The following is a 20,620-nucleotide window of genomic DNA, read 5'->3' on the forward strand; positions in this document are numbered from 1 at the left end:
TGATAAATCTGCCCTTAAGAGACAGTACATGATAAATTTCGAAATTCGAATTTCAAATTCTCAAATCGAATTTGGACTATTCCCTAGTCGAATTGCACTAAAATAAACTCGAAATTCCAATTTAAAAATTCAAATATTCAATTCGACCCTTGATAAATCTGCCCTTTACTGTATTTTTTCTGGTATAGTAGAAATAAATATCTAAGTAGAGATAAACAAAGTAAACATTCTCAAATCAGGAGCACACAATTGTAATTGCAAAATATTTTCTTCAATTTAAAGACCTGCCAGAATATTTTCTTTTCAGTAGATGGTAATAAAATACAAGTCGTACCCAGCTGAACTACTGAATTGAATTAACTAAATAATAACCCCTGTGTAAGGAAATGTATAGAATGCCATGAGATCTGCAAAGGAATACATTTTCTAATTACACTCACTGTGCGCAAAGGAGATGTGCCTGTCTTACATTAAAATATTTCACAATTCTTTAATTTCCCGCTGTACAAAAAAGCGCAGTATGGTTTTGTAACAGGTGGCTTCTCGCATTTACCATTTGCATCAGCAGTTTTCCCCTCTCTAGAGATTTTCCGGATGCCTAACTACTTTTAAATGGACCAGCTTAAGACAACAAGACTCTCATGGGTCAGACGTAGATAAAGTTACACTCTCAAACTACTCCATTAGACCAAAAAAAAAACATCAAGCCTTCCCGGTGTTTAGCAGTTGTCACAGTTCCTAATGTTGCAATTAATTGAAGTCAGATATACCTTGGCTTACATTTATCAGATGACAACTTACAGTTAACCTTCAGGTTTTGCACTTTAAAATGTGTGTTTAATATTCAAAGTTGTTTACAGGAATGGTTTTTTACTTTTTACTCCCTATATCAAAAAAATGCTAATATCCTCAAACATTCCTTTGCCTCATAAGCACTGTAACATACAGAATTTAACAGAGACAGAATTCTGCAGATTTGATAATGAAATATTCTAGATTTTTCTTTAACAGGCAGATTTATCAAAGGACGAATTTCGAATTTATGTGAATTTTTTTTTTTACTCTAATAAATTTGAATACACTAACAACTCGAATGGGAGGTAATTTAAGAAAAAAATTGAATGTCTAATATTCTATTGAATAATAAAATTTGAATTGAATTCGAATCAAGTTTTCCCTCTGAAAAAAACTTAAATGTCAGGAAGGCAATTAACATATTCAAATGGTTCAACGGACCATTTGACATTGACTTGTAAATTAATTTGGCAGGTTTTAGGTGGCAAATATTCAAATTACAACTATTTCCATGGTCGAGGTGTGATAAATATCACATTCGAATTTACATTCGAATTGGGGAATTAAAATTCAAGTGTGTAAATTTTGACACCGAAAAAAATGTAAATTTTAATTTTAATTTACTATTCGACCCAAATAAATCTGCCCCTAAGAGTCACATTATTACTTAGTATTTATTCTGTCTAGGAGATACCAATTAAAATTAGTTGCTTGTGTCTATAGTATAGTGTTTATTAATTGTACATATGGGTTAGTGTACAAATCTGCAGATTAACTAATCACTCAACAGATCAGATAAAAATATAGCAAGCCCAGCATTTTTCCCAAGAAAAGATGGCAGCCCTACAGACTATCATAGTTTCCTTTGAAACTGTAGAATCAAGTTTGTCTGTCTCTCTGCTTTACTAATAGGATTATATGGGGATTTGGGGGATTTTACACTGTGCACCAGTATAAGTGCAAGTTTATATTATGTCAACAAACATGTCAACCCTCCTGTTGTTTTTTTGGGAGTTTGCTAGATTAAAACAGAGAGTGTAGGGAGTTGGCAGAACTGGGTGGATTGGGGTGTAACATCCTATAGTTTGGAGGATAGCTGAAAAATCTTGAAAAAGGGAGAGGGATGATTGGAGAGGTCTCCGTGTCCTTCTTGTTTCACATATGGCCACACTTACACTGGCATGTACTTCAGTTGCATATTTGCTGCTGTGGGTCTGCAAGCGAAAGGATATAATCAGACTTGTATTGAGGAGGTTTCACCCATGGCATTTACACTTTTTTCTCTTTCTGCAGACATATTGTTGATAGAATATACAGGAAATGTATCTTTAAATAATCAGGAATAGTGTTTAGAACTACATGGATATTGTTTTTAATTCTGATGATTAATATGTTATGGGCCATAAGAATTTTCTTTTCTTAGCAACATACAAATACAGTCTACTAGTTCCTGAAATGTCATATTGATTACCATTTGAAGAATGTGAAAAGTAAAGCAGGCACAGTGAATAATGCACTCTGTCCTAAATACTAAGGTAGATTGGAATAAATATTGTTAGTAATGTTTAGTAAATGCTAATTATGCCTTATATAATGAGTTATGCTCAAAATATGTATTTGGATAATTTATCACTATGTACACTTAAATTAATTGTGTGCTTTGCTTAGGCAGACTATGGGCTATGAAACAGACATAGTAGATAGAGACCTGACAATTGGACCAGTGTTAATAAAACAAAGCAAAACAATTTGAAAAAATAATGTATAAAGGCATGATTCATTAAAATCAAGTTTTGCACCTAGTTTGGAGATTCCTCAACTAATCTGCTTGCCTATTAAAACCTGCACTAGCAGTCATTGCTGTCCTAAAACATGCGTAATAAAGCCAACGAGGCAGGTTTATTTCTTGAAACAAGGTCTTCTAGGTTCCCCAATGTATACGATTCTTGTAACCTTCTAAGCGTTTACATTCCCTTTCACAAACCAAAGACCTACATTGCCTTTTATAGGCCGGAGCCTCACACGGCTATCATAAACAATCCTGGGTTACTCTTGGCACTGGGTACTATCTAAAACCACATCTGCTTAACCCTCTCTCTGTTGGACAAACCTTTAGTAGACTGCAGTGCATAGACTTTTAGACTGTGTTATTGAATCAATGTGCAAGAAACATATACATAATAATATCTGTTTCAATCTACCTTCTGTTTATTTACTTATTTACCATTTATTGAAAAATTGGATCATATACAGTGTGTGTGTATATATATATATATATATATATATATGTATATATATATATATATATATATATATATATATATATATATATATATATATATATATATATATCATCTTAATTATGGGAATGTAAGAAGCAGAGATTTCTTTTATAAGGTAAGAGGTTGACAAAGGACTGAACAGCAACCTGCAGCTTTCAGAACTGGGTTTACTACACCAGTACAGCTGTACAATACTTGAGTTAAAACATGCAGTTCCATTGTGTACAACTGAATGGCTGACATCTCTTCCATTTTATACTTAGTCATCTTTCTTAATGACATCATTTTATGGTCCCATTTTATCCAGTGTATTTCCCCCAGCTGCATAAAGCATACCCTGCTTGCTGAAGCAAAGCAATCTGGAGTCTCTCCTATACATTCAGTGATAAAACATGTATCTGCCTTTTCTCATTACTATTCTCTGTATTGTGATGGCTTTCTGTAGAGATCTAAGTTCAACAGAACTACTTATTCTTGACATAAGTGACTAAACTGGACCAATACACGTTGTATGAAGGAGGCCACAAAGCATCTGTGCTGCAAAACTTTTATTCCAAAATACACTAAACTGGACCATGCATTGTGATACTAGTGGAGCCGGCCACACTTTCTGAGGCTATTAGCCTTAGGATATGCAGAATTTTGTATTTGGGGCAAACGGAATATGTCAATCAAGAAATAAGCACCACAGCAGCATAGAGCAATTTGTCATAGTAATGGTGCTCGATACTCTTGCCAATCAAAATAAACAAATAGGACCAATAACACCAAAAAGTAAAACAAATGTGTCTTCAAGCCTTTAACTGTAAACTTCTCCTCCTCATGTATATTCCATTGCTCTGTTCATTTTTCTAAAAAAGGAACATCTGCTCTGTTGTTTTGAAAACAATTTTACTTAGGGGTAGATGTATCAAGGGTCGAATTTCGAGGGGTTAAATCCCTCTAAATTCGACTGGGGAATAGAATCGAATAGGGAATTCGGGCAAATTTACACGCTGGCGAATAGTCGAATGGGCGAATATTTGCCCGGCTAATAGTCGCACGATCGAATATTCGATCAAAGGATTTTCATTTGATTGAATGATCGATCGAATGCCTTTTTATTCGATCAAAAACGTAGAAAACAAGCCTATGGGACTTTCCCATAGGCTTTTAAAGCAATTCGGTAGGTTTAAAGGGGACCCGTCACCCAAAAAAAAATATTTAAAATCCTATTTTATCACATTAGTCAAGCAAAAGGAATGTTAATTACACTATATACATTATTTGAATCTTGTTTCCTTCAGTCTGGGCATTCATAATTATAGCAAGCAGGAAGGTGCCATTTTGTGGACACTGTTATTAAGGCAAGTCTTGCATCATCTCAGTATCTTGTTTGTGCACTGGGATAGTGCCCCATGCCCTGGCTACACAATTAAATGGTTAAAATAACTTGTGAAATGTGAGGAGAGCAGTGACATCTAGGAAGTGCTGAATGGAAAGTGAAAGTAATTGTCTGCCCCGCCTCTATGCCCATGGCATAGAGGAGGGGCAGACAATATTTGATTGACATCTGAGATTTTTAAATGAGCTTACAGCAGCTATGAATGCTTTAATAAAAAATAGAAATTGGATTTCATGTTTAATTTGAAAAGGACTTTTATTATACAGCTTTGTGTGTCTGGGTGACAGGTCCACTTTAATCTGGCGAAGTAGGCAGTCGAATGATTTTTAAAAGAGACAGTACTTCGACTATCGAATGGGTGAATATTCGCAGCGTTTTTGCACTCGATCTATTCGAATCATTCTACTCAGACAAATTTACGCCAATTCGATAGTCGAGAAGCACAAAAAACGACTCGAAATTCAAGCTTTTTTCCCTCTATTCATTCACCCGAGCTTGGTGAATGTGCCCCTTAGTGTATGTCCTGTCTTTGAAGGAGAAGTAAAGCTTGACTAAAGAAGTAGGCTGGAAATGTTGTACCTATGTTTTGAGCTTCTATTCCAGCCCAAGGTAAACACAGTCCTTTAGTAGGAAAGATCTGTGCCCCCAAAGATGCCCCAGTAGCTCCACATCTTCTTTTCTGTTGGTTCACTGTATATGCTCTTCTTCCTGCTTTGACCGGCGTTTTGGCACATGCGCAGTAGGAGCATTCGCCGGTACGGATCTACTGCGCATGCGCCAAAAGTGACGAAGTTTTGGCGCGTGCGCAGAAGATCGCATCCGGTGAACTCCGTAGACTGGACCTGCTCAGAAGGGTAAGTAACAAGTTAGGGGCATTTGCCCAGCGGGACGGGTAGGCCAGGGGGGGAGGAGGGAGGGTGGGCAACACACTGGAGGGGGGGAGGGTTTTTGCGCCGACTAGGTTTCCTTCTCCTTTAAGATTAGCTTCTCGACAGCTGCTCAGAGCCCACTGAGCATGTGAGTGTCACAGACACTTTCCAAGATGGTGACCCTCTGTGACAAATTTGAAGTCCTGGATCATTGCTGCTATTGAGAAGCTGAAACTTTAGGCTGGTGCAATATACTCAGTATATAAAATATGGCATTTTTAGCCATATTCATTTTTAGGGGTTAGTTCTCCTTTAAAGGCCCTACCAGAAAATGTAGAACTTACAGGTATTCTCATATAAAGATTGATTAACTGCTCTTTTTTTCTTTGCTGAAAATCACAGGAAAATTCACGAAATACTGAAGTTCTGCCAAATGCAAGAAACATTTTTTCACCATATTTTTTCTTGGAACAAATTGTTGAAGTGAATGGATGTTTTTCTTGTTCCAATTGCCCTGGAGTCAATTGTACAGTATATCTCCACTGATATCAGTGCATTGAATTAAGTACCTATTTTTGATTTAATTTTATGTATTTGTATAGCCCTTTAACTAAAAAAAAAGAGATTATTGCAAATTAAAACATTGGCCATGTATCAGGAGCAACTATGTCATGGACGCCTAAGCATTAAGATTGGACAAATTTGGAAATAATTACTCTGCCACAGAAATGCAATAAAAAGTTGTTTTAGTTATTTTCATTTCTAAACTGAAATCTCGAAAGGGAGTGCTTGGAAACTGTATAACAGGCGTGGGATGATATTCATCTTTAATGTCAGAATTCTTCCAGCACATAAGATCTGGAAAGCTGATCATTTGCTTAGGTCCCTCTTGCTTTGAATTAAAAAGGGGAAAGTTAAGGTCATGCAGTTTATAAAGAGAACAGGCGAGTTTATATATTTTGGCACTTCTAGTCTGAATAAAGTCACTAGACAGATACCAAGTTCAAAAAGGGGTGCCATGTAGATTTAACAATCATAGTAACATGGCAAATATCTGCAAAAATCAACTGAATTTGCCTAATTAAATTAGCAAAAAATACAACATAAACTGCATATTTACTCACCAATGCTTTATGGCATGAAATGTAATTGTACCAATTTAGTTGCCACAAACAAAAGCCATTAAATTCAAGGTACTTGAATTAGGATTTTCTGTTTCTTTAAAATCATGAAAGTAAAGAAGAAAAACACACATGTTGACTCCATTGTTTCTTTAACTCACTAGTTTGTACAATATGTTGTTTTCATCAAGGCCAGGTGATAATTTTAGCATGTGCAAAGTACATTAAATTGACAGTACAAAGAATTTGCACCTGGAATCCTACAGCCATAACTACCAGAAGAACTAATATATGAAGTACAGACTGGCAAGTACTGAATAAAACAATGCCAGCCATAACTACAACCCTTAGCATCACATTGGGGTAGTAATTGGTCACCTGTTAGTAAGCAAACATCACATTTTTGCTATGTGCTAGGAACCGGTGCACATGTTGCAAATGATATTACATTTCCTTGTTTCTTTAAATGTGGGAATTATTTAAAGTATTTTTTTTTATCTTACTCACTGCCAGCTAAATAGCAGAAACAGGTACAACTATGCCACTAAATTTTCACGTTTGTCAAACATGAATGAATAACGAGTAGTAGTTCTAAAATAAATACATTTGGGGAAATGGTGATTAAGGTTAAACATCTCCAAGGTAAATTTCAACATACCTGTAAATCAGTGCAGTCATATGCTTAGCAATCCATATGACATGATTCCCCTATAATAGTTCTTCCTTATTAGTAAAGCAGGAGGAACCTACTTGCCATAATGACTTTTCTCATGTGGAAGGAGATGGTGGGAGAGATTATATCATTCCCATGTCAAAAATATCTTGCTTTATGTTTATGGAATATTGGTAAATAAATAAACAATGCGGTACAATAAAACAGGGAATTTAGTGCAAAGGACAATTTGACAATTAGGCATGGATAGGAGTAAAGTGTAATTGCATTTCTACATGTTCACTTACCTGAAAGGCAAGACATTCTAAAATAGCTCCTGCTGTGTTTGAAAAACACATACATTTCTGTCTATCTAAGCATCAGAACCTTTTTATGAATTAAAACCTAACAGCTTGGAAAATGAATATAGTTTCTAACCTAAAACTTGTAGAAATGGACTATTACTCCTCTAATGTAAAATGTTTGGAAATAAGCAGTTTACAGCAATAATTATTATATATGCACCTATAAAGACATGATAGATGTGTAGCATAAATACATGTGACTGTCTCATCCAACAATTGCATAATAATCATATGAAATCCATTAGAAGGCTCTATTTCATTCACTTAACATGTATGTATTGCTGTAGCACTCAGCTGGCAGGGAAATCCATTTGATTTGCTACTGGATATGCCAAATGCTGACGACACTGTGCTTATATTTAGGCTGACTGCATTAAATCGCTAATGCCGTTATGTGTCCATTTTTCTGTTCTGACGCTAGCTTTTTGTCCCCTATTTCTTTTCTCATGACATATTTTCTTAAAAACGTGCCCATATCTAGTTTCATTTAATCTTACCACAGACACTTTCTAAGCTGAAAAACCTACACTTTAGCCAGACGATGAAAAACCCAATGGAGTTGCTGGGAAATGGCAAGTTCTGATTCCTAGGATTTTTTTTTATGTTTGCAGTGTCTCTTCAATGTAAAAGGTTATATTGCTCAGCTTTCAAAATGATAATGTTTTAATAATTTTATATAATTAGAATTCCTTTTTGTCAAACTCAAGTTTTAAATCACTGTATTCTTTATCACTTTTCTAAGTAATCTTTTTTAGTATCAAACTTTATTTAAAATATCCCAAAAATTCAGATTTTGATTTTCAGACCTGGGGTTTTCCTGAATAAGGGATCTTTACTCAATTTGGATCTCCATAGCTTAAGTCTACTAAAAAACTTATGTATACATTAATTCAACCCAGTAGGATTGTTCTGCCTCCAATAAAGATTAATTATATCTTAGTTAGGATCAAGTACAAGGTACTGTTTTGTTATTACAGAGAAAAAGGAAATAGGAGATCGCCTTCCCTTTAATTCGGAGCTTTCTAGATCCCTTCCTGGTACTGGTATTTATAGCCAGAAGCACAAATGTATAAAGTAAGTGCAACATCACATACTATCCACCTTGATTTGTGCTCACAAGGTGATAAACCATTGTGCCAGTTCAGAAATGGCATAGGGCATTGGTGGGCCCCAATTTCATAGCTTGCTTATATCTGTGTACCCCATACTTTGCATTTTAAACCTAATACAGCAAACTGTCAATTTAATGCACCGAGCAAGTACATTCGTAATTTCCAGTTGAATGGACCAAACTTTGAATCATTTCTTTTCACATTTCGCTGCACTTTGGGATAGACCAAGGGACTTTTTGCAGGAGGTTTGAAATCTGGTTGAAATCCTCATCATTTTTATAATTGTGGAATGTTCAATTGCAGTATATAGCAATTGCCCACTTTCAACAATAGAGAAAATTGCTTGCAGATGTCATCTATTTTCCCAGAACATGAAAACCCTTACACATCATCCTACCAACATACCTTGCCAACATGGTAATTGTCCCATGCAGTGAGGCAGGTCTGGTTTGCTTTAGTTGTTCATGTTCTTTATGAGCTATTTATCTGTTTCCAGCAGGACTCTTACAGTATCTTTTTAGTTGGCAAAATGATTGTAATCCTACTGTACATCATATATACATTGATATATCTTTTAACTGTTTTGCGACCAATTCCAACATTGGAAGAAGGTTTGCAAATTTTATAGTTTGCACCAGTGCGCAGTGAATATAATAAAAATTTCTTACTGGAAAAGTTGTTATGTTTGTTCCAAAAGGTTACGACACCTTCAAGCACTTCTTAAAAGTGGGCAATGCACAAATAAAACTTGCAATGCAATAGTAGTTTACGGAAGAGCATTCCATTGCAAAATGCTCATTTTTATTCTTATTTGTGCTAATTGTTTTGCTCTTTGTGAATTTTATGACATTCCCCCTTAAGGCTTTTGTAATTGTAAACTAGAAACAAGACACAGATGGTGAAGAGCAATAAGCCAGTAGCAATGGATAATATGGCCAGAAGGAAAACTGAAAGAAAGACAACTGTGTCAAAAAGATATAAATAGCTTAATCGCTAAATTCTTTCTGATCATGGTTGGATCTTTTCTTAGTATTGTGGCAGTACTCATTGTACCTCGTAGTGGAGCAGTCTTATTAATACAACCTGCTTCAGGAGCAATTCTAAACATAAATATTACCTCCAGAGAGTATTTGCATTAATGAGCTGGTATAGCAGCCTATGAGTAAACTACTATGTACACCCAACAGCCATATGTAAAGCCATTGTACCAAATTAAGGGGTATATATATATATATATATACATTTCCTTTACCCACCAATAACATATTTTTGTTGTAGAAGCAACTACACTTTTGTACATTTATTTTCCTGTTGCCTCATTTAATAAATGAGCTGAATGTCTCATGTATTTTCAACCTTTCCATGCTAATGACTTGTCCTGGGATTTTCAAACATATTTATTTTCTCCTTTACGCCCTTGTCCCTGTATAATTGAATTATGATCTTTGTCATATGCTGTTAAGTCCTGACCTGCCATTTGTCCTTTAGGCATCTACAGAATGTAACTAGTTTATGGAAGTCTCCATATGGTGTGCCACTCATTTTATTATTCCCTGAACATCTGGACATCCGATACTTGCTCAGTGTCGGACTGGGATGCCAGGGGCCCACCAGAAAACATTAGAACGTGGGCCCACTTTCCAAACTATTATTCCTCCTCTCCTCACTCAATCTCTTTATTCTCCTAGTCTTTTATATTTACTAGTCTATTCTTCCATTATTAAGCATTTTTTCCAATAAATAAATAAGGAATGACCATGAAATTGGCCACATAGTTAGAAGCAAAAGGGCCAACTGACACCTGGGCCCACCAGGAGTTTTCCTGGTTTCCCGGTGGGCCGACACTGTACTTGCTTCTAAACACCAGACCAGTTAATGCTACCATTACTTAACAAATCTGTGCAGTTCTGCTGCTGTAAAAACCTTTTAGGATCCTATTGATCTCAAATGAATTTGATAAGAATGGTGTAAAATAATGCCATTAAAATATGTTACTTAGTAGCATATTGTGGCAAAGAACAAAACATTTATCTACGATGTGCCAAGCTTCAGTCTGCAAAATAAGGCACCTTGCTATCTGACCAACAAGATCTTGCCATTCCATTATATCGTAAAACTACTCAGCAGAACACTGTGGAAAGGACAACACATGTACCTAGGAGCAGGTGCTGAACCTCAACATGTACCTGCCTCCCAAAGCACATGCCTCCCATCTGATCAATCAGATCCTCTCCATAGTCTGTAAGAATTACGCAGTAGAAGATCGCACAAGAAAAACTATTATTCCTCCTCTCCTCACTCAATCTCTTTATTCTCCTAGTCTTTTATATTTACTAGTCTATTCTTCCATTATTAAGCATTTTTTCCAATAAATAAATAAGGAATGACCATGAAATTGGCCACATAGTTAGAAGCAAAAGGGCCAACTGACACCTGGGCCCACCAGGAGTTTTCCTGGTTTCCCGGTGGGCCGACACTGTACTTGCTTCTAAACACCAGACCAGTTAATGCTACCATTACTTAACAAATCTGTGCAGTTCTGCTGCTGTAAAAAACCTATTAGGATCCTATTGATCTCAAATGAATTTGATAAGAATGGTGTAAAATAATGCCATTAAAATATGTTACTTAGTAGCATATTGTGGCAAAGAACAAAACATTTATCTACGATGTGCCAAGCTTCAGTCTGCAAAATAAGGCACCTTGCTATCTGACCAACAAGATCTTGCCATTCCATTATATCATTCCATTATATCGTAAAACTACTCAGCAGAACACTGTGGAAAGGACAACACATGTACCTAGGAGCAGGTGCTGAACCTCAACATGTACCTGCCTCCCAAAGCACATGCCTCCCATCTGATCAATCAGATCCTCTCCATAGTCTGTAAGAATTACGCAGTAGAAGATCGCACAAGAAAATGATCATTTGTGTATGCTTTTACAAATATAGGTGACTTCACAACTAGGTGAAGTTATTATGCGCGACGTAAATATACAGGCATTGACTGGGGTAATGGGGTTGCCAAGTTAGAAAAAGCTGGAAATATTCTGAACTTGTCCAGGTGAGGTCTGGTAAGACCTCATCTGGAGTATATAGTGCAGTTTTGGGCTCCAATCCTTAAGAGGGATATAAATGAGCTGGAGAGAGCCACTTAACTAGTTAGAGAGATGGATTATGAGGGTGGACTGTAGACTGTCACAATGCTTGTGAGGGGACATGATTACTTTTTACAAGTACATTAGAGGACATTAAGAGGATCACTGCACCAGAGGCCACCCCTTCAGACTAGAGGAAAATAATTTTCATTTAAAGTTTGGGTTGAGCTTGATGGACTTAATGGGACTATGGAACTATGGAACTATGCACTGGTGCAAAGAAGAAATCAGATATTACTGTATTATATGTAGAGGTAGATACTGGCCCACCTACCAAGCAGATAAATTACCTTGTGGCAGTCCACAGTGCTGAAAAATTTCTCAGCAGCACATGTTTTCTAAGGTGTTTTTTTTTTAAACTAAATCCTGTTATATCAAAGATGCAACATCAGATTTTCTGGACAGCTCTGGGTATCTCAGTTAACAAAAAATATAATAGGCTTTTTGGTTAATACATATTGGAAGGAATGGCTTTAGTTGGTAAATGAATAGTATTCCTTTGGTCAAAACCCATCTTAATACTTGTATACACAAGTATACCACCAATACCAAACAGTTTTTGACACATTACTGGCTTTGTACAATAACCTGCCACCTAGTAAGAATTAAGTGTGTTATGGCATTCACTTCTTTGAGACTTTTTCTATGAGTCGTTTTTTCCCCTTTTTTAACTTGAGTTATCGAGAGCTTGGTATTATTCAGTTATATTTGAACAGACAGACGTGCATAACAGAGCTAAGCACTGCACTCACTGTTTATTTTATAATGTCAGAGACAATTATCATACTCATGGTTAATCCTTTCACTTTACTACTCCGCTCTGAGTCAGGGGAAAATTATTGCACTGCTTTGTTTACTAAAGTGCAACAGTGGGCATTAACTCTGGCAAACTGAGCAATCTGCTGATGTTTGCCCTATAGATTCAAAAGGCCACATTCACAATACCCCATGCTGTGTGCGAAATGTAAAATGCAAACAAAAGGCAACAATTGTCTATTTTTTTATTACGTTCATCTGTACACTTGCTCTTGCACCCGGTGGCTTAGCAAATGTGCCCTAATGTCTTTGCCATTGGAAATGTGTGTCATTCTACATATAAAACAAGACATAAGGTGGCCATAGACACACAGATCCGATCGTACGAATCGAGGATTCGTACGATTTTCGGATCGTGTGTGGCGTGTGCCGACATCTTTCATCCGGCGGAGATCGTCGTTTGGTCGATCGGTCAGGTTTGATTTTGACCCGACCGATCCCGCCGGAGCCCATTGCACATCGTAATCTAAACAATCAGATTACCCCCGATATAGCCATGCCTGCTAATGGCATATCGGGGAAAGATCCGCTCGTTTGGCAAAATCGCCAAACGAGCGGATCTTTGCATCTATGGCCACCTTTAGACAAACTTAGAAAAAGTGAGAACAATACACTGATTACCAGGGAACTTTGGTTTCCCAATCAATATTGAACCAAAACAAGACACTCAAGAACAGCAGTTAAGGCTATATTACCAAAGGGGAAGCTGAACAAAATCTAGAGCAGAAAGTGAAGTTACTGTATATCCAATAAAACCTATAATGATAAATTGTAATGTTGTATGTTAAATTATTGTATCTACATTTTGATTACTAAGATTTAATTGCAATTTTGCATTTAAATATACCCCCCACTCACCAGAAAGGTGAGTAAACACATAATTCCAAAAATAAATATAAATGATTTTTCACGCAGACATACCTGCCTGCACAGATTGAAAGGAGACTACCTCTGTACTCTTTGGGACCAATGCTCCACTTCTATAAGGCTCGCAATATAATGCAACCCCTCCCTCGCATTGTGCCATTGTAAAGTGTATGTGGATTGCCACTGAAAGTCCCTCTGCTTTCTCTGTTTAGTTTCTCAGGATTGACGCACCATTACATGTGTAATGTGGGCATTCAACCTGACCCAGCTGTTCTGCATCTGGCACAACTGCATCAAAATAGATGCAACTGCATGTGTGCTTTGAGCTGATTGACACGGGGCTCTGAGGGAGCCCTGGAGTGACCACCTGATCAGGAGATGATGGTAGCTCCAGGGATTACACAATGCCATGCATAAAACAAATTGGAATTGAAAGCAGGAAGATCTGAGCAGTGCAATTATACAATAAAAAGAAGAAAGAAACAAAAGGTGCGCTTGGATATACCTATAGAGAGAGGGGAGACAATGCCTATATAGTGTAAAACCTTCTGTGCACTCGAGGAAATACTGGACGATTGGTTCTACTCACATACGAATGGATATAATATCGCGAATAGGATGCCGATCGTGTCTGCCAGTAGTCAGAGGTCGGATGGCGGCTGATGTATCTGGTCCGTCTTGTGCCTATTGGATAGGGGTGCCAAATAGTGTGGTAACGCTAATTAAGGTAAGGCTGTCAAGCAGTATTGCGCTTACCTCAGTTATAGATTTTAAAGGCGCTGATTCGATCGTGTTCTGTTCCTCCACTTCTTAGTCGGCTGAGCGGCACTTGTATGGATCGTTGCCCGGTCGCGGCCAGATGTCTTTACGTTGGGAGGGATACAACCTCCTCCTGCAGGTGTAGATCTGATGTCCACCGCAGAGAAAGCAGCTAGCACGGATTCGCAACGAATTTCCGCATTTCGCCACCTGTGAATTGTTTTGCGAAACTCCTGCCGAGATTTAACTCTGCGGTGGACATCAGATCTACACCTGCAGGAGGAGGTTGTATCCCTCCCAACGTAAAGACATCTGGCCGCGACCGGGCAACGATCCATACAAGTGCCGCTCAGCCGACTAAGAAGTGGAGGAACAGAACACGATCGAATCAGCGCCTTTAAAATCTATAACTGAGGTAAGCACAATACTGCTTGACAGCCTTACCTTAATTAGCGTTACCACACTATTTGGCACCCCTATCCAATAGGCACAAGACGGACCAGATACATCAGCCGCCATCCGACCTCTGACTACTGGCAGACACGATCGGCATCCTATTCGCGATATTATATCCATTCGTATGTGAGTAGAACCAATCGTCCAGTATTTCCTCGAGTGCACAGAAGGTTTTACACTATATAGGCATTGTCTCCCCTCTCTCTATAGGTATATCCAAGCGCACCTTTTGTTTCTTTCTTCTTTTTATTGAATCATATGTGGATGAGTGGATCCACGAATTGAACTTTGGTGCAGCTTTTTGCTCCTATCGATTTGGACTAAGCGCAGTCTTCACTTCTTTGAATCAGTGCAATTATACGGAAGTGGACCAAGTGCATTTAGACTTCAGTACCTTTAATTAAAGGGGTTTTAGATAAATCTTAATGAAAACAGTTGCCCACTGCATCTGTAGATGCAAATGAGCCCTATTATCTAGAAAGCAGAGGGACTTCAATTCATAAGGTGTAGGAGAAAGGATCACAGAGGCTGATTCTAATGTTTTCCTTACCACCAAAGATCTGTATAAATATTTGTATAAATCTATCATGCTGCCTAGAACTGATGCAGCATTTTTGGAATTGTACATTATCGTTTCAGGGAATGGTTTTTTTTTTACCCTTTAATAATGTATTTCAGGTAACAAATGAAAGTTAAAGAGTTGCTCTTGATTAAACAAAGACTGTTATCCCAAGTCTAATGATGATAGTCATCTTAAACGATATATGCATGCTTCTAATTAACAAAAAGAGTTCAGCTGAGTTTGCAACTGAATTCGGAAAAGAAAACACGTGGTTGCTGGTTGTTGATTGCTATAGTGGAATGTTGTTTTTTTTTTTAAAAGGTCATTGTCACTGATTGTTTGCTGATCAGCTGGTGATTATGCTTCTAGATTACATACTGTCTGGACACCATTCACTAGGAATCGTTTCAGACTAATGGGCGGTGGAATGACTGAAATAATAGAAACACAAAACAAAGTTGCAGAACTTGTTTTTTTTCTATGAATATGTACAATATACGACTGTGGGGAGGCAGTCGCTTGTGTGAAACATTCGACCTTCTCCTTGTGACCAATAAAATGAAAAACACCAGACTCAGTTTTCCTTTTCTTAATGGGAGAAGGTTGCCACAGCTTTATTAAGCCAGGTTTAATCAAACGGATAACCCTTCCTTGCCATACTATGCCAAAACATAGTTACCCCAGATGCCAGTCACTGCAGCCACGATGGGCATGTAACAAAGAAACCTTTATTATTCAGGCCCAAATGGCAAGGACCAGAATCAGTTACCCGACAGCAGCTATTGATATTACACATCAAAACAGTGGTACAAGTAACACCATATTGACAAATCTAAGATTTTTTTTTTAAAATTCAAAAATAAAATCCTTTAAACTAATACATATTGTAATATATAACAATGAACAGGATGGGGGGGTAGAATGAGCAGATGCCATTATGGGAGACCAGACACGCTGACAAGCCTGCACAGCACTCCAGGTAGGGAATCCACAGCCTGCATGGCTAATAGGGCTGGGCCATACTGGCCGCGTGCCCCAGGCATCTCGGCCGGCCGAGTCGCCCCCTCTACAAAGCACGCACGTACATAAGTGCGCGCATGCACGCTATGAGCCATGTCCAGCGTATGCCACACTCACCTTACATAGGCGCAGTCACGTCAGTGCATGCCACACTTCCCTCATTTAGGTGTTCGCGCATGCGTGCAAGGAGCAGGACTTCATACCGGACTGGGGTAGGCAGCAGCTAAAGGTACGTCTCGTGCACCCCCAAGCTTTGTGCCTTAGGCACGTGCCTACTCTGCCTACCCCTCGTCCCGGCCCTGATTGTTAATTAGCAATTCATTTAGACGCATGCTGCAGACTGAACTGATTTATGTGCAGCCATGCATCATGCTCCAGGTGCCTGTGATGCTGAAAGAGGAGGAGTGTAAATGATCTCTCTTTTTATATCAGCCCTTCTATTTGTGTCCATCACCAATCTCTCACCTCCATGTAGTTATACCCAGAGTTCCCTCTGCTCCCCACAGTCCTTGGCACCCTTCGCTAACCACTTTGGTGTCATACAATATGCTGAAATCATTTTCTGCTCTTTTTTCTTATTCAGTTATGGGATCCCTTATCCAGAAACCCAAGTATACCCATACCTATAGAATATTTGATATAATGGCTACTGTAATTACAATTGCTCGGTTGCCCAACACTGTCTATAAAAAGACAGGCACACCAACAACTACTATTGCTGTCAACAGAGATGTTTAGGGAGCCTAAAAATAACAGGTATTGTAGGAATGTGGCATTATATCTATAGAAGACAGATGGAGGGATTTTATTTTTTAGAATTGCTCCATTCTGTCCCTTGATTGATATTTTACCTTATAAAGCTTTAGCCAAATGAAAAACAATACAGATTGCCCATTGAGGTAGCAATTTACCTAGATATGTTGATATGTTGCTGTATGCAAAAGCCAGATACAATAGAAGAACTTAGAAGTCCAGGCTATGGTATTTACTGGAAGAGCTGTGATCCTAAACCTGCAGATTTTTCAAACTGGGATATACTGAGAAAACGGGGAGTGGTAGAGCAAACATTGCATTGATTATTTGCTGAAGTCTCCTAGCTGCAAAACTAGAGCAAAACAAGTGTGAGCAAACACAAGTCATTTGACAAGGGCAAAAGCCCCCCACTGCTTTCAATGGCATTCCCCTGCTATAATAAATCTGGTTTAGGTTTGCATGCCTCACTTTTGTATCTTGAACACTTTAGTAAATATACACCAGGGATTCCTGTATGAAAGGCTGTCAGGTATAACTTAGTTCCACTTATACGAAAGTTCCAAAAAAAAATATTGCAAACTGAACACTGAACATTGCAAGGAACTCAAGTCAGGGAGTCCATTTTCAGTATTAAGAGAAAGGGAAGGATTCAGCTCAAAAGGAAAACAGATAAACAATGAAGTTCTCTATAAAGGATAGATTCTCAAGGGTTAGCAAAATAAGCTTACTGTTATTGTATTATTGAATTATAAGGAAATATTTAACATGCAGGTAACTTGCAGTAACTAAGTCTACAGTACCAATTAGTATGACTTTTTTACACAGTAAGCAATATCTGCTTCAAAATGGAAACAAAAAATATGTTTCCAAACATCTTTTTACATTTTTATGGAATTTGGTCAAGAAACACAGGACAATTCAATGACAGGCAAGCACCACTCCGGAACATCCATCAAACAAATAGTAGAATCCAAGAGCCAAAATTTGAGTATAAAAATAAAATAAAAAAATAGAAACACAGGACTTAAAAAATAAAAAAACACAGCTCCAATGTTCATTTGCATAAACTCTACCATAATTCTACCACACATCTTCTCATCTGGGAAGAACTACTATATATCTATATCATCATCATCATCATTTATTTATATAGCGCTGTCAAGATACGCAGTGCTTATCTATATATATATCTATATATATATCTATATACAGTATATATATATCTATATATATATCTATATACAGTATATATATATATCTATATATATCTATATATATCTATATATATATTATATATATATATATATATATATATATAATAAACATCAGTGTAGTAGAAACAGAACAACTCACTACACTATTTCATAAAACATCATGATTGGCACAACATTTGTAACTAAATTTGATAGACTTTTCCGCAAGCACAAGAGTTAATGCAGTGCTATAGACATTATCATATATATGTAATGAAAGAATAATATCTGCACTGCAATGACATAAAAAAATAAGCCATTCTTATTTTATTGAAATCCCACTACTGAACTGCTGAATTGTGTATCTGGCATCCATATATTCTGCTTTTATTTTGGAGACTTTATCTTCTGGACAATGGTTATATATGTGCATATGAGTGCGTAAAATCTTTAGCATTATATGCCTTGCTATAACTAATAAAAAAGAAAGACCTCATACTTTTTTGATTATATTTTACATTTCTGTTCCATGAATACATTTGGCTAAAGTGGGTATTGCCTTAAAAGCAGCTGGTTTTGAATTGGAACTCTCAGCACCTGGGTTTGTTCGGTATTTAGCAACAGCTGGAGGGCTGCAAATCAGTTATCCCTCTGTTGCTGCTGCAACTGCTCTTAATACAAAACACACATATAGAATAATTTTGCCAGGGTTACGGAGAATATAATTTTTTAAAAAGCGTGAATTAAATCAATATATCTATTTCAAACCGGCATAGAGAGAAAGGCATGTGTACAAATTTTATTCTCTTCTGTGCACTGCTAGTAAGAAAACATACAACTGACAACCATGCCACTCTAGTAGTGTCATTCTACGTCACTTTAATCTGCTTCTAATTCTATACAACAGCAGGTTTCCACTGGCTACACAGTTGTGGCAGACTTTTATTCCTCTGCTCTATGGGATACCGGTTATGGGATGCAGGATTTTGAAGTTGTCAGGAGTCACATAATCTGCAGTCACTCAATGTTGGACAATAGTGACTAGCGATGGGCGAATTTATTCGCCAGGCGCAAATTCGCGGTGAATTTGCGCGATTCGCCGCCAGCGAATAAATTCGCGAAACGCCCGCGAACATTCGCGACAAAAATTCGCCGGCGTCAATTTTTTTTTTCCGAAAAACGGGCGCCGTTTCGTGAATTTCGCGCGAAATTCGCCCATCACTAATAGTGACTGCTGCAATAAATAATAACTGACAGCCACTAAGCTCCACTACTCAGACCTTATCATTTTGATATAGAAAAATGAATATGAATAGTGATTGATACAAAGATACACTGATGAAGAAAGATAGACGATAGATAATGGATAAACAAGATAAAGCTAATCAATGTATTTTATAAATTGACAGATAGTGATAGATATAAAAGATAGAAATGATAGATAGATTGATAGAAAGATAGACAAGATAAAGCTGATGGATTTACCGACATAGCTATAGATAAATAGATAGCTAGAGATAGATGATAGAATAGATAGACAGACGGACGGACGGACGGATGGACGGACGGACGGACAGACGGACGGACGGACGGACGGACGGACAGACAGACAGACAGATTACGTTACAGCAGTACTAAGCCGAGCAGCTCAGAGTTAAGCATTATCATTTGACCATTGATCTTGGTTTTTTCTTCTATAAGAAATAATTTAAAAATGAAACATAATAAATGTATTAACGTATTTTAATCAGCATTGCTTAGGACGTGCCATATATGTGTACAGGCAGGACAGGTCAATTTTGTGAATAATAAATTGAGCAGAAAATTTCTTTTTTTTGTTATAAGCATAGTATGAATCTGCAAAAATAGAAGGCAGCTAATTATTCGCTCTGATCTTTCGGTGCTGTATGTTCATTGGATCCCACTAATGACTGACCACAATCAGCAGAGACTGGCAATTGGTTTTACCTTTCACTTACCTCCTACCAGCTCTGAAAGCTTCTCTCCGTCACTGCTGCACCAGTCTAATGTTCCTCTCAGGCACCAGACACTTTTCTCATCGTTTCCTTCAAAGTTAAGCCCCTCCGCTGTGGCTCTCTGCCCAGTGACTCTTGCTCAGCAGCCAAGAAAACTTTCTCTGAAGAGGGAAAAAAAACAGTATTGCTTTGAAACGAAGAGACAGAGGAAGAGAGAGGAAGGGATGGTTCTTGTCTTCGTTTGTTCTGCAAAAAGAGAACGATTGCAGAAAAAAAAAAATCATTTTTTTTATTTTCAAAATTGACAACACATGCCTGTTTTATGTCCTAAAGGCCTAGTAAATAGGCCATCCTAACTGAGGCCATTTCCATGGCAACAAGAATGCAGGAAATATCCAAGATAACAAGAATAGTGGCAAAAACATATGTTTCGGATGGAAAGCTCCCCCCTCCCCTGCAACTACTGAGTACTTGTGAAG

General features: G+C 37.6%; 1 protein-coding gene across 1 annotated transcript in view; it reads right to left on the minus strand.

Moving 5' to 3' along the window:
- cdon.S (cell adhesion associated, oncogene regulated S homeolog) overlaps nt 1–20,215 on the minus strand; it is a 132,264-nt gene extending 112,049 nt beyond the window's left edge. The window contains exon 1 of the mRNA XM_041571311.1: nt 20,145–20,215. The gene's annotated coding sequence lies outside the window, so the exon portion shown is untranslated. The remainder of the gene's footprint in view (nt 1–20,144) is intronic.
- Between the last annotated feature and the right edge of the window lie 405 nt (nt 20,216–20,620).

Source organism: Xenopus laevis, chromosome 7S (genome assembly GCF_017654675.1).
Source record: "Xenopus laevis strain J_2021 chromosome 7S, Xenopus_laevis_v10.1, whole genome shotgun sequence".
Classification (NCBI taxonomy): Eukaryota; Metazoa; Chordata; class Amphibia; order Anura; family Pipidae; genus Xenopus; species Xenopus laevis.